This window comes from Alexandromys fortis, unplaced genomic scaffold, assembly GCF_014885135.2.
Source record: "Alexandromys fortis isolate MF-2015 unplaced genomic scaffold, M_Fortis_MF-2015_v1.1 scaffold_172, whole genome shotgun sequence".
In the NCBI taxonomy this organism is placed as follows: domain Eukaryota; kingdom Metazoa; phylum Chordata; class Mammalia; order Rodentia; family Cricetidae; genus Alexandromys; species Alexandromys fortis.
In genome coordinates, this window is record NW_026068061.1 from 307,570 (window position 1) to 323,704 (window position 16,135).

A 16,135-nucleotide genomic window follows, 5' to 3' on the forward strand; every position below is an offset into this window, starting at 1 on the left:
TATTAGTTGTTTCTCGTTTATCCCTGGTATCCCCACCATGGCCAAGCACAGCTGGGGTGTGAACAGGCGGTATCGGAGTGAGCAACGAGCAATCCTTCTAAGCCCCAAGAAACTTTTGAACCCAGTTCATCTTGACATTGCAAGGCACTGGGGCGCAGCCTGTCTTTTTAAAATCGAGACGCCCCCGCCTGCTTCTTTGGTTATGATTAGTAAGACTTCCAAGAAACTATCCAACCAAGAAGCGATTTCTACACAATCAGTACCTGCCCATTTTTTTCCTTCTTGGGATTTTTGAGTGCCATGGTGAGACCATTAAAAGCATTTGAGCGTAGAAGAAACAATCAGATCTGCATCCGAGGAAGAATACATCGCCAGATCTGGTAACAGCAGGGAAGACTCTAAGGAGAATTTTACAAGTCCTGAACAGGACTGAAGTGAAGCAACTTACCACAAGAGGGCAACAGAGAGCTACTGCCTCATAGGTGTTCATTGTCCGCTGTTGCGGGAGGGCTTCAAGTGGGGGAGGGGAACTAGGGGGGGTGAGGGTGGGGGGTTCCCGTGCTCATGGTGGGTCTGTGGTAAAACTGTATTAGACTTTCTTTTCCAAACTCTTGAATTACATACGAGCCCCTCAAAGCTCTGATAAGACTCGCAGTGAAGGCGCTGATTTCAGTTTCTCAAACAAGCAAACTTCCACAGAAGGCGCAGGTCCTTCTGAAAAGCCTTTTCATGGGGGCAAAAGAAGGCACGGTTAAGTTGTTTGAGAAATAAAAGATAATGAAGACGTGGGCTGTCCAGATGGTTGAGGTGGGGCCCTCAAAAGATCCTTCCTCCAGAACACAAAGTATAAAACAGCAGAAAGGTCACAATAACTACAGGGGACTCCCACACACTGGGGGCTCCCATCCAGACCCCAGATTAGGCACAAACCACACCCCAACACCCGTTTTCACAGAGACCCTTTATTAAGCGGGGAAGAAAAGTTAAAGTGGCTGCTTTCTAGCTCAGGCAGAAAAACAGACAGCCTTGCAGGGGTCATCCTTAAGAGAAAAAGAAGAGGTCTGGGTTAGAATTGACTTGGGTGCTGCTGTAAAGGAGACAGGCAATGAGGGAAAAGGGAAGGGAACAAGAGAAAGGGGACAGGGCTATTTGTCCTGGAGGGACAAAGGACTGCCTCTGGATAGAGGGGACAGATGTGGCACATAGGCAAATGGCGATTTCTAAAGGTGAAGGGGACAATCCCATGTTAGGATGAGGTGTTTAATTTCAATTGGGCATGTCAATTAGGTGATCCAAAGAGGGCTTTTGATAGTGGAACCTTGTAACCGGCCTCAGGAAGAAGAAGCGGCCAAATAAGGGAACAGGCCTTGGTGGCTAGCTTTAGGAATGCAAGCTAACAGATTTTAGCAAGGCAGAGGGAACAGAGGAGAAGGGCAAGGCCCGCCAGAGCCACATGCTCGAGTGGGCAGGCGTCCCTTCAATAACCAGTTCAGGAAAAGTAATAATTTAAAAAAAAACATGAAAATTTGGGATAGCTTAGTTGATAAACACTGCTGGGCAGTCAGGGGGTCTGTGGTATCTCTGTCTAAGACTGTCCCTGTGCCACTTGCCCTCTCCTCCGGCTCCATCTGACTGTGGCAGAGTGGAGGAGAAAACTGCCTTGGCAAAGCAGTGATAAAAGGTGCTCACAGCACCAAACACCTGTGTTTCATACATTTTCCATATGTACTTCAAACCATATTTCATGCAATTTCCTACCAGTGGCATTTGTTTCTGCTTTGAAGAACTAGAAAGCATTAAGCGGGTCATGGCAGTTTGAGAAATGTCCCCCATAGGCTGAGGGTTTTACTGCTGGATCCCCAGCAGGTGGTGCTGTTTGTGGAGCTTCTAGGGCGTGAGCAGGTGGGGTTTTGCAGGACGAAGCATGTGACTGGGGGTGGGCTTTGAGATGTCATAGCATCACCCCAGTCCCAGTTTGCTCCCTCTGCTTCTTCTGTGATGAGATGTGACCAGCTACCTTCCCGTTCCAGCCATATCTCCTCCACCATTAGGAACAGCTTCCCTGGAAGTGTAAGACAAAATAAACTCTTCTATAAGTTGCTATGGTGTTTTGAAAAGAAAACGACCCCCAGAGGCCCACAGAGAGTGGTAGTATTAGAAGATGTGACCCTGTTAGAGTAGGTGTGGTTTCGTTGGAGGGGGCACATCACTGTGTACATGGGGGTAGGCTTTGAGTTCTCAGAAGCTCAAGCCAGCCACTTCCTGCTGCCTGCAGATCCAGATGTCGAACCCTAGCTCCTTCTCTAGCATGTTTGCCTGCATGCTGCCTTGCTCCCTGCCACAATGACAATGGACTGAACCTCTGAACTGTAAGCCGGCCCCAAATGAACACTTTCCTTTATAAGAGTTGCCGTGGTCATGGTGTCTCTTCACGGCAATGGAACTCTACCTAAGACAGTTGCTTTTGGCCACGGTGGTTTATCACAGGAGCAGAAAGGTACCTGATACCCAAACTAATGCCAAAGTGAGCACGGTAGATGAATTGATGCAAGGTTTATTCTCATACGGTAGGAGTCCAGGTCACAGTGTAGTAAGCCTCGGTGACTGAGGGAGCGGCAACAATGAGCTGTCACGCTTATGTTCGGTATGTTTCCCATGAGGAACCCATCACATTCAACAGAGAAAAGATTTTCTGCTCAGCAAATGATTCTGGGGAAATTGAATATCCGCACGGAAAATGTATTGACCCTTGCCTCACACCATTACTAAGCCCTAAAAACGGGACCCCAGATCCAAATATACAAGCCGAAACTAGAAAACTTTCAGAGGAAAATGTGAGAGAAAGTCTAAGGACAGGGGCAGAGTTGTAGCTAGGCAGCCCAAGACGAGGCTGTGTCTATCCGGTCTGAGGTAACTGGAGTCTGATATGAGGTGGAGACGGGATGGCAAAGCCAGGTGGTAAAGTCCTCAGAGACAGCCATGGGCTACAATCATGCCTTCTAGGATGTTCAAGTCAGAGTCTTCAGTGATAGCTTGAATGGGAAAAATCAGATATATGGTCCTCCCTATGGGACAATTATGGCAGAATATTGCACCAAAGCCCAAAGCAGAAATCTGTTTTATAGGCCTAGATAAATGACAACGTAACAGTTGCTTTCTGCGATGAACTTTAGTGAACAAATATTTGCCAAATGCCCATCTGGTGAGCAGGAGGCTCGCGGTCCCGGTCGATTTTCAGAAGAAAGATTTTTTAAAGCGAGGCAGGAGATATTTCTTAGACAGTCTGGGAAGGGAAACTGAGCCTTTCTGATTCAGGTATGAAGAGCTATACAGGAATTCCAAACAGGAGAAAGAGAAGGCAAGAAGGAGCCGGGCCCAAAATGTGGGCCCTTGGGAGGAACATGTGGCAGAGTATGAGGTAGTTCTCTGCAAAGGAAGCACGGACGACAGACTCAAGTTTGGTGGGGACCAGAGGTGAGAAGCCTCCGACACCATGCTCTGGGCTCTTGGCCTTTAGGCAGAGAGATCAAAGAAAATTCTTAAGCAAAGGCATATTGAGGTTTATATTCTACAAAAATGACACGGCAATTTGAAAAGAGGTGAAGCAAGCCAAACCTCTCTGTGCCAGCAAGTTATAGTATGAAAATGCTTGTCGCATGTGAGAAACACCTGGACAAAGATATGGAGGAAGGCTTGGTTTTGGGGTTTCTTTTTTGGTGTGTGTGTGTCTGTGTGTATGTGTGTGTGTGTTAGTAGGGTGTGTACATGTGTGTGCACATGTAGAAGTCAGAAGTTGATACTGGCATCTTCCTCTATGATCCTCCACTTCATTTTTTTGAGACTAGGAGGTCCTTTGTTGAACCTGGAGCTTGTGTATGTCTCTCCATGTATGTATGTTTGTATAGGCATATGCATGTGTACATGTGTTTGGTGTGTGTGTAGGGGTGTGTGTGTGTGATATTATATGTGCATGTGTGTGTGTGTGTGCGCGCATGAAAGAGGGCCAAATGTCAATGTTGCTGTCTTCTTCAGTTGCTCTCTACCCTACTTTATGAAACAGGAACCTGGTCAGCATCACAGAATCCAGGCAGGTCAGATGCACGGCATAAGGCAGAAGGAGTGAACAGAAACAAATGGGAATATGGGGGCCCTTTTAAGAACGTAAAAATGCAATGGATACAGAAGGTGGCATGGGATGAAATGATCCTGCTTGAGAAACACCACCCATCAAACACCCCTCACCTGCCACATAGGATCTCTGGCCCCACAAATGATCTTCAACCTCACATAGGATCTCTGGCTTTCTAGAAGTTCAGAGTCTCAAGCAAAGCCTGAGATGCATCTGAAGCACAGAGACAGAATAGATCTGCCCCTGGCCATGGCCAAGCTGCTGCACGCTGAACGCACACACCAGAAGACAGAATAGATCTGCCATCTGCAATGGCTGAGCTTCTGCAGGCTGAACTCAGACATCAACTCTCTGCTTCTGAAGGAAGAAAGACTCTTCAGAGAAAAGGCAAAGCCCAAGTTACCAACATGGAAAGTTGTCTTTATGAGAACTGGAAGTTCCTTCCCAAGTCTACTCTTTCTTGAAAGCATAGCCCCAGAATCATCATCCAGAAAATAAGAAGGTTACAGCCTCCTGGAAGAGAGTCTTAGACCAGCAACGTATGAGTTTAGGGCTCAGAGACAGCCTGGCCTGTGTCTCTCCTTTCTTCTGAAAATGCTGCTGTTCCTCACTAGCTTAGAGCAAGGTTTAGAAATTCGACACAAATGTCCCCAAGAGAAGTCTCAAATGACACCAGGATTTGGTACTAGAATGGGTATTGGGAGGCGGGTAGAGATGAGAGAAAAAGTAGGAAATGCCCAGTGTTTGATTACACTACTGCCGAGCCACTGTTCGGCAGAGAAAACAGGTTAAATTAAGTAATAAGAGTTAGTGGGGCAAGCATAAGCTGAAAGCTGAGCTTTCCTGAGCTTTCATGATTAATAAGAAGTCTCTGTATCGTTATTTGGGAGCTGGCTGGCAGCCCAAAGAAAATTCAAACTACAATCCAAGGGTCCATGACAAAGCTCAACAGTTGACAAAGATCCAGAATACAAGTCACGAAGCGATAGGTATACAAAGTTAAGAGACAGAGTTACACAAGGAAAACTTTTGCTTCGAGGTTAACATAAATCAATGTAACGTAAGGTAAATCGGAGAATTAACGTAAGGTTAAATGTAACTGTATGACTGGCTGAACCATGTACCAGAGTCCTGTAGAGGGATAAGGTAACTGTAATTATCTATTTATTTACTTTAGACTCCTACATAAGGAACATGCACCTGGAATCTTGGTAAAAGAAGTCAGTTAAAGTCAGTACCCAAAGAGCAAATCTATCTAAACAGGTGTTTCAAATATTCACAATGCCAATTATTACTTAATGAACAAAAACAAAGTATATCAATCAAGAAAAACACAGTTTTTTGGTTAGAAACAATTTGCTAAAATAAAAATTTTTTAAATTGGGACCATTACTTTAAACGACCATAGCTGGTATTTGAAAACATGACTTAATACATATTTAGATGGCCAAAATGCCTACAGAGGATTGACCAGAACCCTTATAGAGACGTTAGTGACTTCTGTAACCCAAAAGGGAAGCTTGGAAATGTAGTCTGTCAGCAAGAAGCTCTCAAATTTCCATGAAGTCTTTAATTTGGAAAACTCCTCACACAGATCAGGTATGGAATTTACCACTTGGTACAGCAGTGGATGCTCAAGAAGTTTATGACTTCGGAGCATCTCAGCTGGGTGGTCATCTAAACTGCCCCTCTCCCATCACCAGAGCCTGGGGTTGAGACCTGTCTCTACCTTGCTCTCTCGAGAAGCCACCAGCCAGCAGGGATATCATCAGAGCAGTGGGCCCCAGCCACCAGGCTGCCTCAGCCAGGAGAATGAAAGAGCCTTTCAGTCCATTTCTTGGCTCGCCAAGGCCAGGCACAGCATCCACCCAACCCCTCCTCTTGTGCCTCAGTTCTGGAAGGGAACCGTGAGATGCTTCATCTTCGTGGGTACTCTCATCCTTACTATTATGTTATCCAGGCCCTCTGTCCCTTCCTTCAGGAGTTATTTAGGAGGAGACAGCTTTATTTTTAGGGCTGAGACGCCATCGTCTCTGCTACCAGGCTTCTGTCTTTAGATGGTGAGAGCACACGGTCAGACCTGGGCCCGTGTTTTCACACGCAGTCTGAGCTCACTGGCTTGTGCATGGTGAGGGCTGCATAGACCCAGAGATTCTGAGTGAAGCTGAGGGAGTAATGACAGTGGGGATATAACCACAGGGAATTTCATGGGTCCTAAGAATTTGGTCCTTTGCTTTTCTTTCAATTTACACACACACACACACACACACACGATTGTTTGCTTGCACGTATGTATACGCACCTTGTGCATGCTTGGTGCCCAAGGAGGCCAGAAGAGGGCATCAGATCCTCTGGAACTGGAGTTACTTCAGTGATGGTTGTGGGAGGTCATGTGGGTGCAGGGAATTGGACCCACGCCCTCTGCAGAAGCTGCTAGTTAGTGCTCTTAATTGCAGAGCCACCTTTCCTGCCCCTTCTCTTCCACAACTAACCAGTGGACTCGTGAGCATTGTAAAGTTCCCAGAAACCAAGGCTGATGAGTCCCATTCTGATGCTTCTAAGTCTGGGCAAAGGGATCTCCCTGATTCCCTATGAAGCGCCTGGGTTTGGACATGCTCCAAACCACAATGCAAGCATCCGTCACAGCTGGGGTACAGCAGTTCCAAATGAAACCAAAGACCTAGCACTTAAAAAAAAGGAAAGAGAGAGAGAGAGAGAGAGAGAGAGAGAGAGAGAGAGAGAGAGAGAGAGAGAGACTATCCATTAAAAATCACAGGAGAATTTGGAGGAATAGACTAAAGTCATACTAATAATTCTAATTTTCTGACTGCAGACTTTGCTACATTATGGGAGTAGATGGCTTAAAGCCAGTCATGGCTTTCTTTCTGATTCTGCCCAGGCTTCTGGCAGTTTAAAGTCTCCATGACTGAAAATTATGTTTTTTTTTTCCTTAATCAATGGCATTTCTGTCCCCATCTGCTTAGTCTGATCATCCTGACAGCAGGAGACACGCCTGTATTGTTCAGTCCTGCGTGCCAGGCAGCTGGAAGAGGGGCTGGTACGTGTCAGCAAATGGGTGAGAGGGGAAGAGAAAGGGAGGGGGAGAGGGAGGGAGGGAGGGGCAAAGCAAAGTATCGAATGTCGTCGATGTATTAGAAATATCCCCAACTCATTGTCTCCTCCAAAGAAATGACGTCACCTTGAAGCGGTAGAGCCGTGAACACCAGCTGGTAGCAAAGAACTATGAGTCTCTCCAGTATTTTCCTTGTGTGTAACGTCTAGACCTAGACGTTCTCATGGGAGAACGAGAGCGGGAAACAAGTCGTACAGGTTACATTATCAGAGACAACTGGTCATTCATTTTTAGTCCCGGAATATTTCGTTTTTAAAAGCTTTGAGGAAACATAACCATATACTTGACTATAGAGGTATATTGTATTTGAATATTGTTACTGACCCTGCACCAAATGTCTCACACCAGCACACATCACATGGACACAGAAGCTCTGCGTCCCATCAAAGCCCAGAAGATGCTGCTGTCTGTACCTTCCATCTTTCCCCAGGAACCCCCTTTAAAAGGAGCTTAGGGAATGTTTTTTCTTCCAAGTAAACTATTTTTAAGACTTTTTTAAAATAAAATTTTATGTGTACTGATGTTTTGTAACTCTGTGCACCACATGCATGCGGTCCCCACAGAGGCCAGATCCCCTGGAACTGGAGTCACAGATACGTGTGAGCCGCTGTGTGGGTGCTGGGTGCTAGATCCTCTGCAAGAGCAGTCAGTGCTCTTAACCACCATCTAGTTCTCCAACTTCGTGGGTAAAGAAATAAAAAAAGCATTGTCAACGTTTTATTAAATTTATAATAAAAATATTATAGGTATTGTTTTTCAGAGCTCAGCCATGCTTAAAATTTCAGCTGGGTTGTTATTCTCATAAACAGAACCAGTGTGTATATACAGATATTGACAAATTCACTGTAATTCTGAAGGAAGCAGAGGGTAGAGGGAGACGCACCAGCTAAGCTGACTCTGGAGGGGATATGCCGAGGGGCGCGTGGCAATTTTAGTGGCCAGAGGATGAAGTTCGTGGAATGTGCGGCATTTGAGAGATTCGGGAAGCAAGCCGCTGGCTCTCAAAGGCTGCCCTGAGCAGCTGCGGGAAGGGTGTGGCTTGGCAGGGGCGCTGCTATGGAGACAGGGGAATGGTGGAGGGATGGTGTGGAAGCTGGCTAGGTCTGCTAAGCCTCGGAAGCAACCAGGTCTCTCTCCTGGCAGTGCAAGCTACGAAAGCCTATTAAGTATCAAGCGGGAGCCTAAAGGGAACACATTGTGTTTAGCAAATGTGGGTGACATGTGGGAAGGAAAAAGGATTTATTTAGAATTCAGAGAGGAAAGAAAAAAATCCAGGTGAGAAGGAAGAAGGGTGATAGAACAGAGAGGGACCCAAGGACACTTGGGTGGTGGACGTCGGGAGTGACGGTGGCTCCTGTGAAATAAGGACATAGAGAGATAAAGAGGAAGGTGGGCTTTTATCCTCGGACTGTGGTGTGCTTTACACATATTCATTCACAAATCTATGACATTTCAGGGTGACGTGCCCCTCCCCCTTCAAAAATATGACTGCCCATAAAAATATAGATGCAAACTTGAGCCACCGCCCTCGACAAGGTGTAAGTGTCTTGGTGTTGAGAAGGTCCCACGGCTATGCTGCGTGTTCTCCCTGAAGAAAGCTGAGAAGCATACGCAGCTCTAGGCTCACATGTATTTTCTTAACAAAAGGTGAGGTGCCAGGCTTCAATACTGCCCTGTGGATGTGCTGGGACATGCTCCGTGGTGACATGCTGGGACAGGACTGCCCTGAGTCTGCTGGAGGGTGTGGAGGGAATTGTGTGCGATGTGGCTTCACAGCCACAGCGTTGACCCATGACTGACGGCAGAAACCAACGCAAGCAGACACTCTGATCATTTAATACTATTATTTATTTATTTATTATCTGTTATTTTACAAAGATGACAGGCAGAGGCTAAAAAAAAAATTTGTGGTAAAAGTCAAAGAAGAAGGAGGCTTGCAGGACAGGCAGCGTCTCACCATTGCTCTGTGGCTCTGAGGATGGAGTCAGAGGCAGAGTGAGGGGGAGGGCAAGAGTCAGTGCCTGATGCCTGGACCCCAGGAAAGGAATTCAGTTCCCAGTCAGAGATTTCCATAGGAAAAGTAATATAATAAGGGAAGAAACAAAATCAACGGGAGATCTTTGTGGTTCTTGTGCTTTTCAGAAGAAAGGGAAATTTCTGTATTTATCCTATTCTTTGTAGAGCATGAGGCTTCTCTAAGAAGCGCTCCCTGAGTTCCATACCACTTAAAATATAGTCTATTTACCAGTCTTGGTCCCCAGGGGTTCCTCAAAATGCACTTTCAGGCTCTTCTTGGCCTTAGTGAACCAGGCTGTATTTTTTTTCTAATTTTTAAAGATTTATTTATTTATATTTTGTGTGTACAAGGGTTCACCTGCATTGTCTATGCGCCAGTACCTGGTGCCTTCAGAAGCCAAAAAAGGGTATTGGGTCACCTGGCATGTGGAATTACAGGTGGTTGAGAGCCAGAAATCAAACCTGGGTCCTCTGCCAAAGCAACAGGTGCTCCTAACAACCGGGCCGTCTCTTCAGCCTGCATGTGGTTTTTATAGATATTAAATGTAGGTATATCAATGATGAATATCTCTGGTCCAGTCAGTCTTGCCTTTCCACCACACAAACAGAAAGTTAAGTAACTCAGAGGACAATTCCTGCACCGTGGTGGAAAATAACCTGCTAGCCAAAACCAACACTGCAACAATAAACTGACTTTTAAAATGTCCTAGGACCCAAACTGTCTTTTTACACAGAGATTTCTTCCTCCCTGTTGACTTCAGGCTGAGAGGCAGCAGGCCGGGGCACTGTGGACCATCTCAGATGCCAACACAGCCCTGGGCCTGGATCTCGAACCTCACTGGGTGGAGGCCTCCCGAGAAGAGCTGGAAGCACAGAGATCTCAGTGCGGGAGAAGAGCAGCTTGTAGTTCATGTTCTGAGAGCCATGTCTGTTTGACAGGAATGCGTCAGAACATGACGTCAGAACCGCATTTCTTCATTCGATGAATCATTTGTCTAACAAGTCTAGGGAAAACATTCCTGTCGGCTCTGACCGCTGAGATCTGCATTTGCCCTCCCCCATCAGACACTCTGTCCTCTGAGCCTCTGAATATAATATAATATAATATAATTAATATAATGCATGGGTAATATTGGCCCTATCTCCAGAGTGAGGCTGGAGCCACAATACCACCTCCTTAAAGTAAACCTGAAAGGTCAGTGTTAACAGGTCCTGCAGAGATTCACATACCACACAAGCAGAGATATTTTCATTATTTATATTTATAGTCATAAATTGTATTTAAAATAAAGGACTTTTAATCAGTACGTACTGCTTCTGTAATAGTGTCTAGAGAGATGCCACAGCAACAAAAAGCACTGGTTGCTCTTGTAGAGGACCTGGGGCAAATTCCCAGCAACCGCATGGCGATTCAGAACCATCTGCAACTTTAGTGCCAGGGGATCCAGCGCCCTCTTCTGGACTCCATAGGCACTGCACACACACGGTGTATAGACACACATGTAGGCAAACACTCATACACATAAAATAAAAATAGATCTTAAAAATATTGTAACAACCAGTCATAATCCTGGCACCTCAGAGGCAAGAAGGAGGGCAGTGAGTTTGAGACCAGCCTGAGCTACATAGTGACTCTGAGACCAGCCTGGGCTACATAGCCAAACCTTGACTCACCAAAACCAAACCAAACCAAATTTGTAAGGTGATTTTTAAAGTGGTAGAGATACTTAGTAAAGTTTAAAAAGTTTTCTCTTTTCCCTCAGAGTAAAGAAGGGTTTTGAAGGGTGCAAAGAGATTCTAAATATAATCATAGCTATTGCTCCTGAGAGCAAGGCAGAACCACACAGAAGTACCAAGCAGGCAAGTTCACAGGACTCCATGTAATTAGTACCCTGGTAGAACCTACACAGAACAGTGGCTTTTAGGAACTGCCTAGGTTCCGTGGTTCAGCGCATTTAGAAGCCACCTGTAAAGACACGAATTCTTTCCGCTAGTTTCGGTTCTGCCAAGCCTACTGTATGTCATCCTCCCAGCAACTGAGCCGATGCAACTGGCATGCTCCGCAGAAGACAGGGGTAGAAACCCTGTGCCCTGGTTGGTGGCTACATGGTATGAGTGTTGAAATCAACGTGGGTAACGTCCCGACCCCTGCTGCGTGCGATGTGGCCACACTGTCAATTCCAGCACCGTGTCAGTATGTGTGAAGGTTTTCCCATCATACTGCCAAAAATTATAATCTGAGTTAGGTGCATCCCCTGGAGCTCAGCTCTCAGTTTCTCCTATGTGCAACCCTCTGTCCTATCTCAGGGCATACCTTGGGTCACACAAACCTAAAAGATCTTCCTAACACCTTTACGTCCTCCTGTCCTCCCTGATCCCCGACTCAAGCAGCCTTAGTCTAGTAGACGTAAGACCCATACCCCTCTGGGTCTGCCAATTGATCTATTCTCCTAAAGAAAGACAAAAAAAACAAAAAAAAATCCCAAATTGTAAGACTGGGAGAAGCCAGTTTTAACCTGTGTAAGTGATCACATCATCAAATGGCCTCCATTTATTTAGTAGTAGATTAGCTTTCATTTTTGCAGGCAGATGTTTTGCCTGATGTATGTTCATGCACTACATGCGTGGATGGCTTGAAGAGGCCAGAAGAGGCCATCAGATCACCTGGAACTGGAATTACAAATGCCTATGAGCCGCCGTGTGGGTGCTAGAAATTGAACCCCGATTCTCTTCAAGAGTAGCCAGTGCTCCGGAGTCACCTCTCAAGCCCTTCAAAGAGATTTGTTAAAACAAAACAAACAACAGCTTTGTGTATAAGCCGTGCTATGCTTTCTGTTTGGCTCTTCGCGCACACAGAGAGGAAGCAGTGTTTCGCTGTCGTTGCTGTGTTTTGGCAGTGAGAAAAGGGAGGTGCTGGTGGGCAGAGCAAACAGGCCCACAATGGCAGAGATTAGAGGCAGACTCAGAGTTTCAGTGTGGGCGTTGGGCTCCAGGGTCTGTGCTTGCCTGGCAATCTGTTCCCTCCACCGGAGCCAGAGCTTTGCATAGATTATCATATTTAATCCCTAGCATAAACCTTTGAAGAAATCACTGTTACCCCAATTATACAAATCCGGAACTGAAGTTTTGAGGTTCATAAGTGGGTCATCTAAGTTCAATCTGGTGGCAGGCAAGACTGCGAAGATTCAAACACAGGACCCTCTGATAGCCCATGCTATTAAACAAGTCTGTTTTAGCTCTAACCTGACCAGATCATGTCCTCTACCTCGGCAAAATTACTTTCTTTACCAAGATCTTTCCAATCTTCATAAAATATATCACCTCTTGGGATAAAGAACACCCAAACTAGGCATGGTCAGGTTTAAAATCAAACCCTCTGTTAGAAATTTTCCTAACACGAGCTCTCTGCCGATGCAAAAATCCCAATCAAGCCAAATCACAACAAGCCAAACTAAAAAAAAATATCCAGGTTTAATGGGATTCCTGTGCTCTCGGGTGGGGAACAGGGAAGCCGCCAACGTGACCACGGGGAATGGGGGGACCACATGGGAACTTTCCAGGGAAGCAGTTTAAATAGAGTGGGGGAGTGGTCAAGATTTTGGCAGGCTGTCTTGACCCTCCTCTGGGGAAGGGTCAAGGTTTGGCAGGCACGGGAACCGGGCCTCCAAAGATGGAGGTCAGAGACCGGGACTTGGGACTTACACCCTCCAGTTTAACTGTAGTTCCTACTAGCTACAAGACCTTGGAAACATTTCCTGTCAACAAACCTCATTACACTGTTTGGAGGAAATTCAAGAATGATATATGGAAACCATTCATGCACAGTCTTTAGTGCAGAGCAAATTCCAGCAGAAGAGTGGAAATCTTGGCCCTGGCAGACCCTTCCTGTGGGTCTGGAATCCACTATAAAAACTCCTGGGGATTTCATCTTTTTGTCAGGGGGCAGCCACCTTATTGGTCCACAAGAAAATATGAAATAAAAAAATTTAAAAATGTATTTATTTCATGTGTTTGGGTAAGTTTTGTCTGCATATAAGGACATGAATCTCATATGTGCAGTACCCATAAAGGCCAGAAGAGGACATTAGATCCCCTAGAACAGGCAGTAGAGAAGGTTGTGAGCCACCATGGGGGTGCTGGGAACTAAACCTAAATCCTCTGCAAGAGCAGCCAGTGCTCTTAAACACGGCTTTCTCTCCAGATGGCTGTATCTCCAGCTCTGGGAATATGAAATAAAATAGCCAGACCCTCTGCTCAGTTTGGAAAAACAATATTAGCCCAAATTTGTTTTTTTCAGAAAGTTGATATTGCTGGGTTGCAAAAGGCCTTGTAACTAATTAACTAATTGAGCTGCAACTGACAAGTTAAATTGTAACCAACTGGCTCATTGACCTAGCTGAGTTCTTCAGATTGCTCTAGGCTGCCTTTCGTTTTTCTATAAGTATCTTGAGATCACATTGGGTTTCTCAGAAACTGCTGTAGCTCTCATTCGCAAAGCAGCGTGTTTTGCGCAAATGAACACTATTGACTTTAATTGGTCTAAACAATCTTCCTTTAATAACCCTCATAGGGAACTCTGTAAGGGTTCCAGAGAGAGTAAATGAATAAATAAAATTCATCTCCTTTAGTGTGGTTTGTCAAGACTATTTACAAAGTTTAGGAAAATTTGTTTGGGCTTCACATTTTAATATTGATAATTCTGAGTTAATTATTCTTAGCTTGTGTGTGTGAGTGGCTGGGGTGTGAATTGCAGAGGCTGGGGGAGGACACTTCAGTGCCCTGCTCCATGACTCTTCAGCATTGAGATAGGGTTTCTCACCCAGCCTGGAGTGAGACAGTCTCAGCAAGCCCAGGCAATCCTCCATGGGGTCACAGTAACTGTGGCGTGGCCATTACTGACCCAGTGCATCAATGCTGGGGATTTGAACTCATGTCTTCACATTAGTTCAGCAAATGCTCTTACCCACTGAGTTATCTCTTCACTTACAAAATTTGAAGACAACTGTCAGAGTGTTTGACAAGGCATTGATGAAAGAAACCAATGCCTTTGCTTATATTTTTTCGAGCCCACCAATTGGACTAATTCTCCTTAGACTCCTTTCTGGTCCCATGTAGTTCAATGCTTGCTTCGGCTCCACCCGCATCTGTTGAACATTGTGCCTGTTAGTCATTCCTGATCTGGGAGACTGGAATATTCAAGGATGGGAAAGTCTTTAGTGCTGTAGTGCAAAGGGAAAACTTTCTCATGTGACTTCATTTGAAAGGCGACGGTCAAGAGACGAACTCATTAAAACTCCATGAAATTACCTTCAGCCTATGGTGTAAGTTATATATGAAACATACATAAAATTTGTTTAAATTTAGGTCTCTTCATCTCTGTAATACCTCATCATCTCTGCACAAATGTTCTGGATTTTAAAATATAGGAAACCTAATGGATTTCTGCTCTCAGGCATTTTGGATGAGGGCTATCTGACTTGCAAGATGCAATATAATGAAAGAGGGTGTGTTCCCTGGCCAGTGTCCTTATATCAGAGTTACCCAGGGTCAACTGAGCCTTCAGGTGATAATGAGAATAGTCCTGGAAGTTGGTGTCTTACCACCGTGGCTTGCAATAGCTTAGCCATTCCCAGAAGCCACAGTAGACATACACTTATCTCAAAAACCAAGACTAAGCATATCCAACTTAACTTCTTGTCCAGAACCCCAAACACCCATGTCCCTTTCAACAGCAGGGACAAGAAAGGAAGTCAAATGTGGAGTCAGTGGTTTTAACTGGGAAGAGTCCCTGGTTTTTACTAAAATACATGTGACCACAGAGCACACTTTGGATGCTGGCTTACAAGGCGCCTGTGCAAAGTACGAGTCCTCATGGGTGGTCAAGCAACACATACCATGTCGAGCATCTCAGATAGGGCATCTTTCTTGTCGGAGCTATCCAATTGATCAAAGCTGTATAGGATAAAGCCTCAGATGAAACTTGTACCCCAGTTTTGAATTTGCTACACATTTTTCATTGAAGCCATTAACATCTAGGATACTGGAAGCTTTAATAGGCTCCTAGAAAAAAAGCAGTGAAGTTTTTGAAATTTGAATTCAGTCTTTCTCTCCCTCCTCCTCTCTGCCTCACTTTCCATTTCCCCAACTCCCTGTGTCAGGCCGGGTCCCTGAGAGGGGTACTACCCCACACTGTTTCAGCCAAGGGCAGCTTCCGTGGTCAGTAGCCGGAGGGCTATCCTCCACAAATAGAAGGGGTCTCAGCATCTCTCCTTCTACCTGATGCTGAAGGTAGGTTGTTATGGGGATGGCTGCAAATGTGTGGGATGCTTCCTCTGTGTAGATACCACTGGGGGATGACGGCCTTAATTCGAACACGGCATACTGGAAGTACCAGATCACAAGCACTCTAAACTATCAATCTTTGCAAAGCCATTCTGAAGTCGTTCCTAGAAATGGGGCGTGTGAATAAGTGTAATTAGTTGGTAGCAAATGGTTTTGCAGTCAAGTGATTCCACTGTTTTTATTGCCTGAAGAAATGGATTTATTGCATTAAAAACAAACACTGTGGATATGACATCGTAAAGTGATTTGGAGCATATAATTTGGAAGCAGTTTAAAGAATTGAGGCAGGATGCTGTTATAAAATCCTGCCTGCTTCATTTAAACAAAGTAAATAGGAGTGCTTCCTAGTTTCATTTGTTGCAATGAGAAAATGTTTCAACAAAAACTTGAAAGGGGGGAAAGGGGTTTGATTCAGCTCTCTAATCCCGGTTACAGTTCGTTGTTGTGAAGAAGTAAGCAAGAACTTCGAATGGCTAGGTACATACCATCCGCAGTCAAGAGCAGAGAGAAACGCA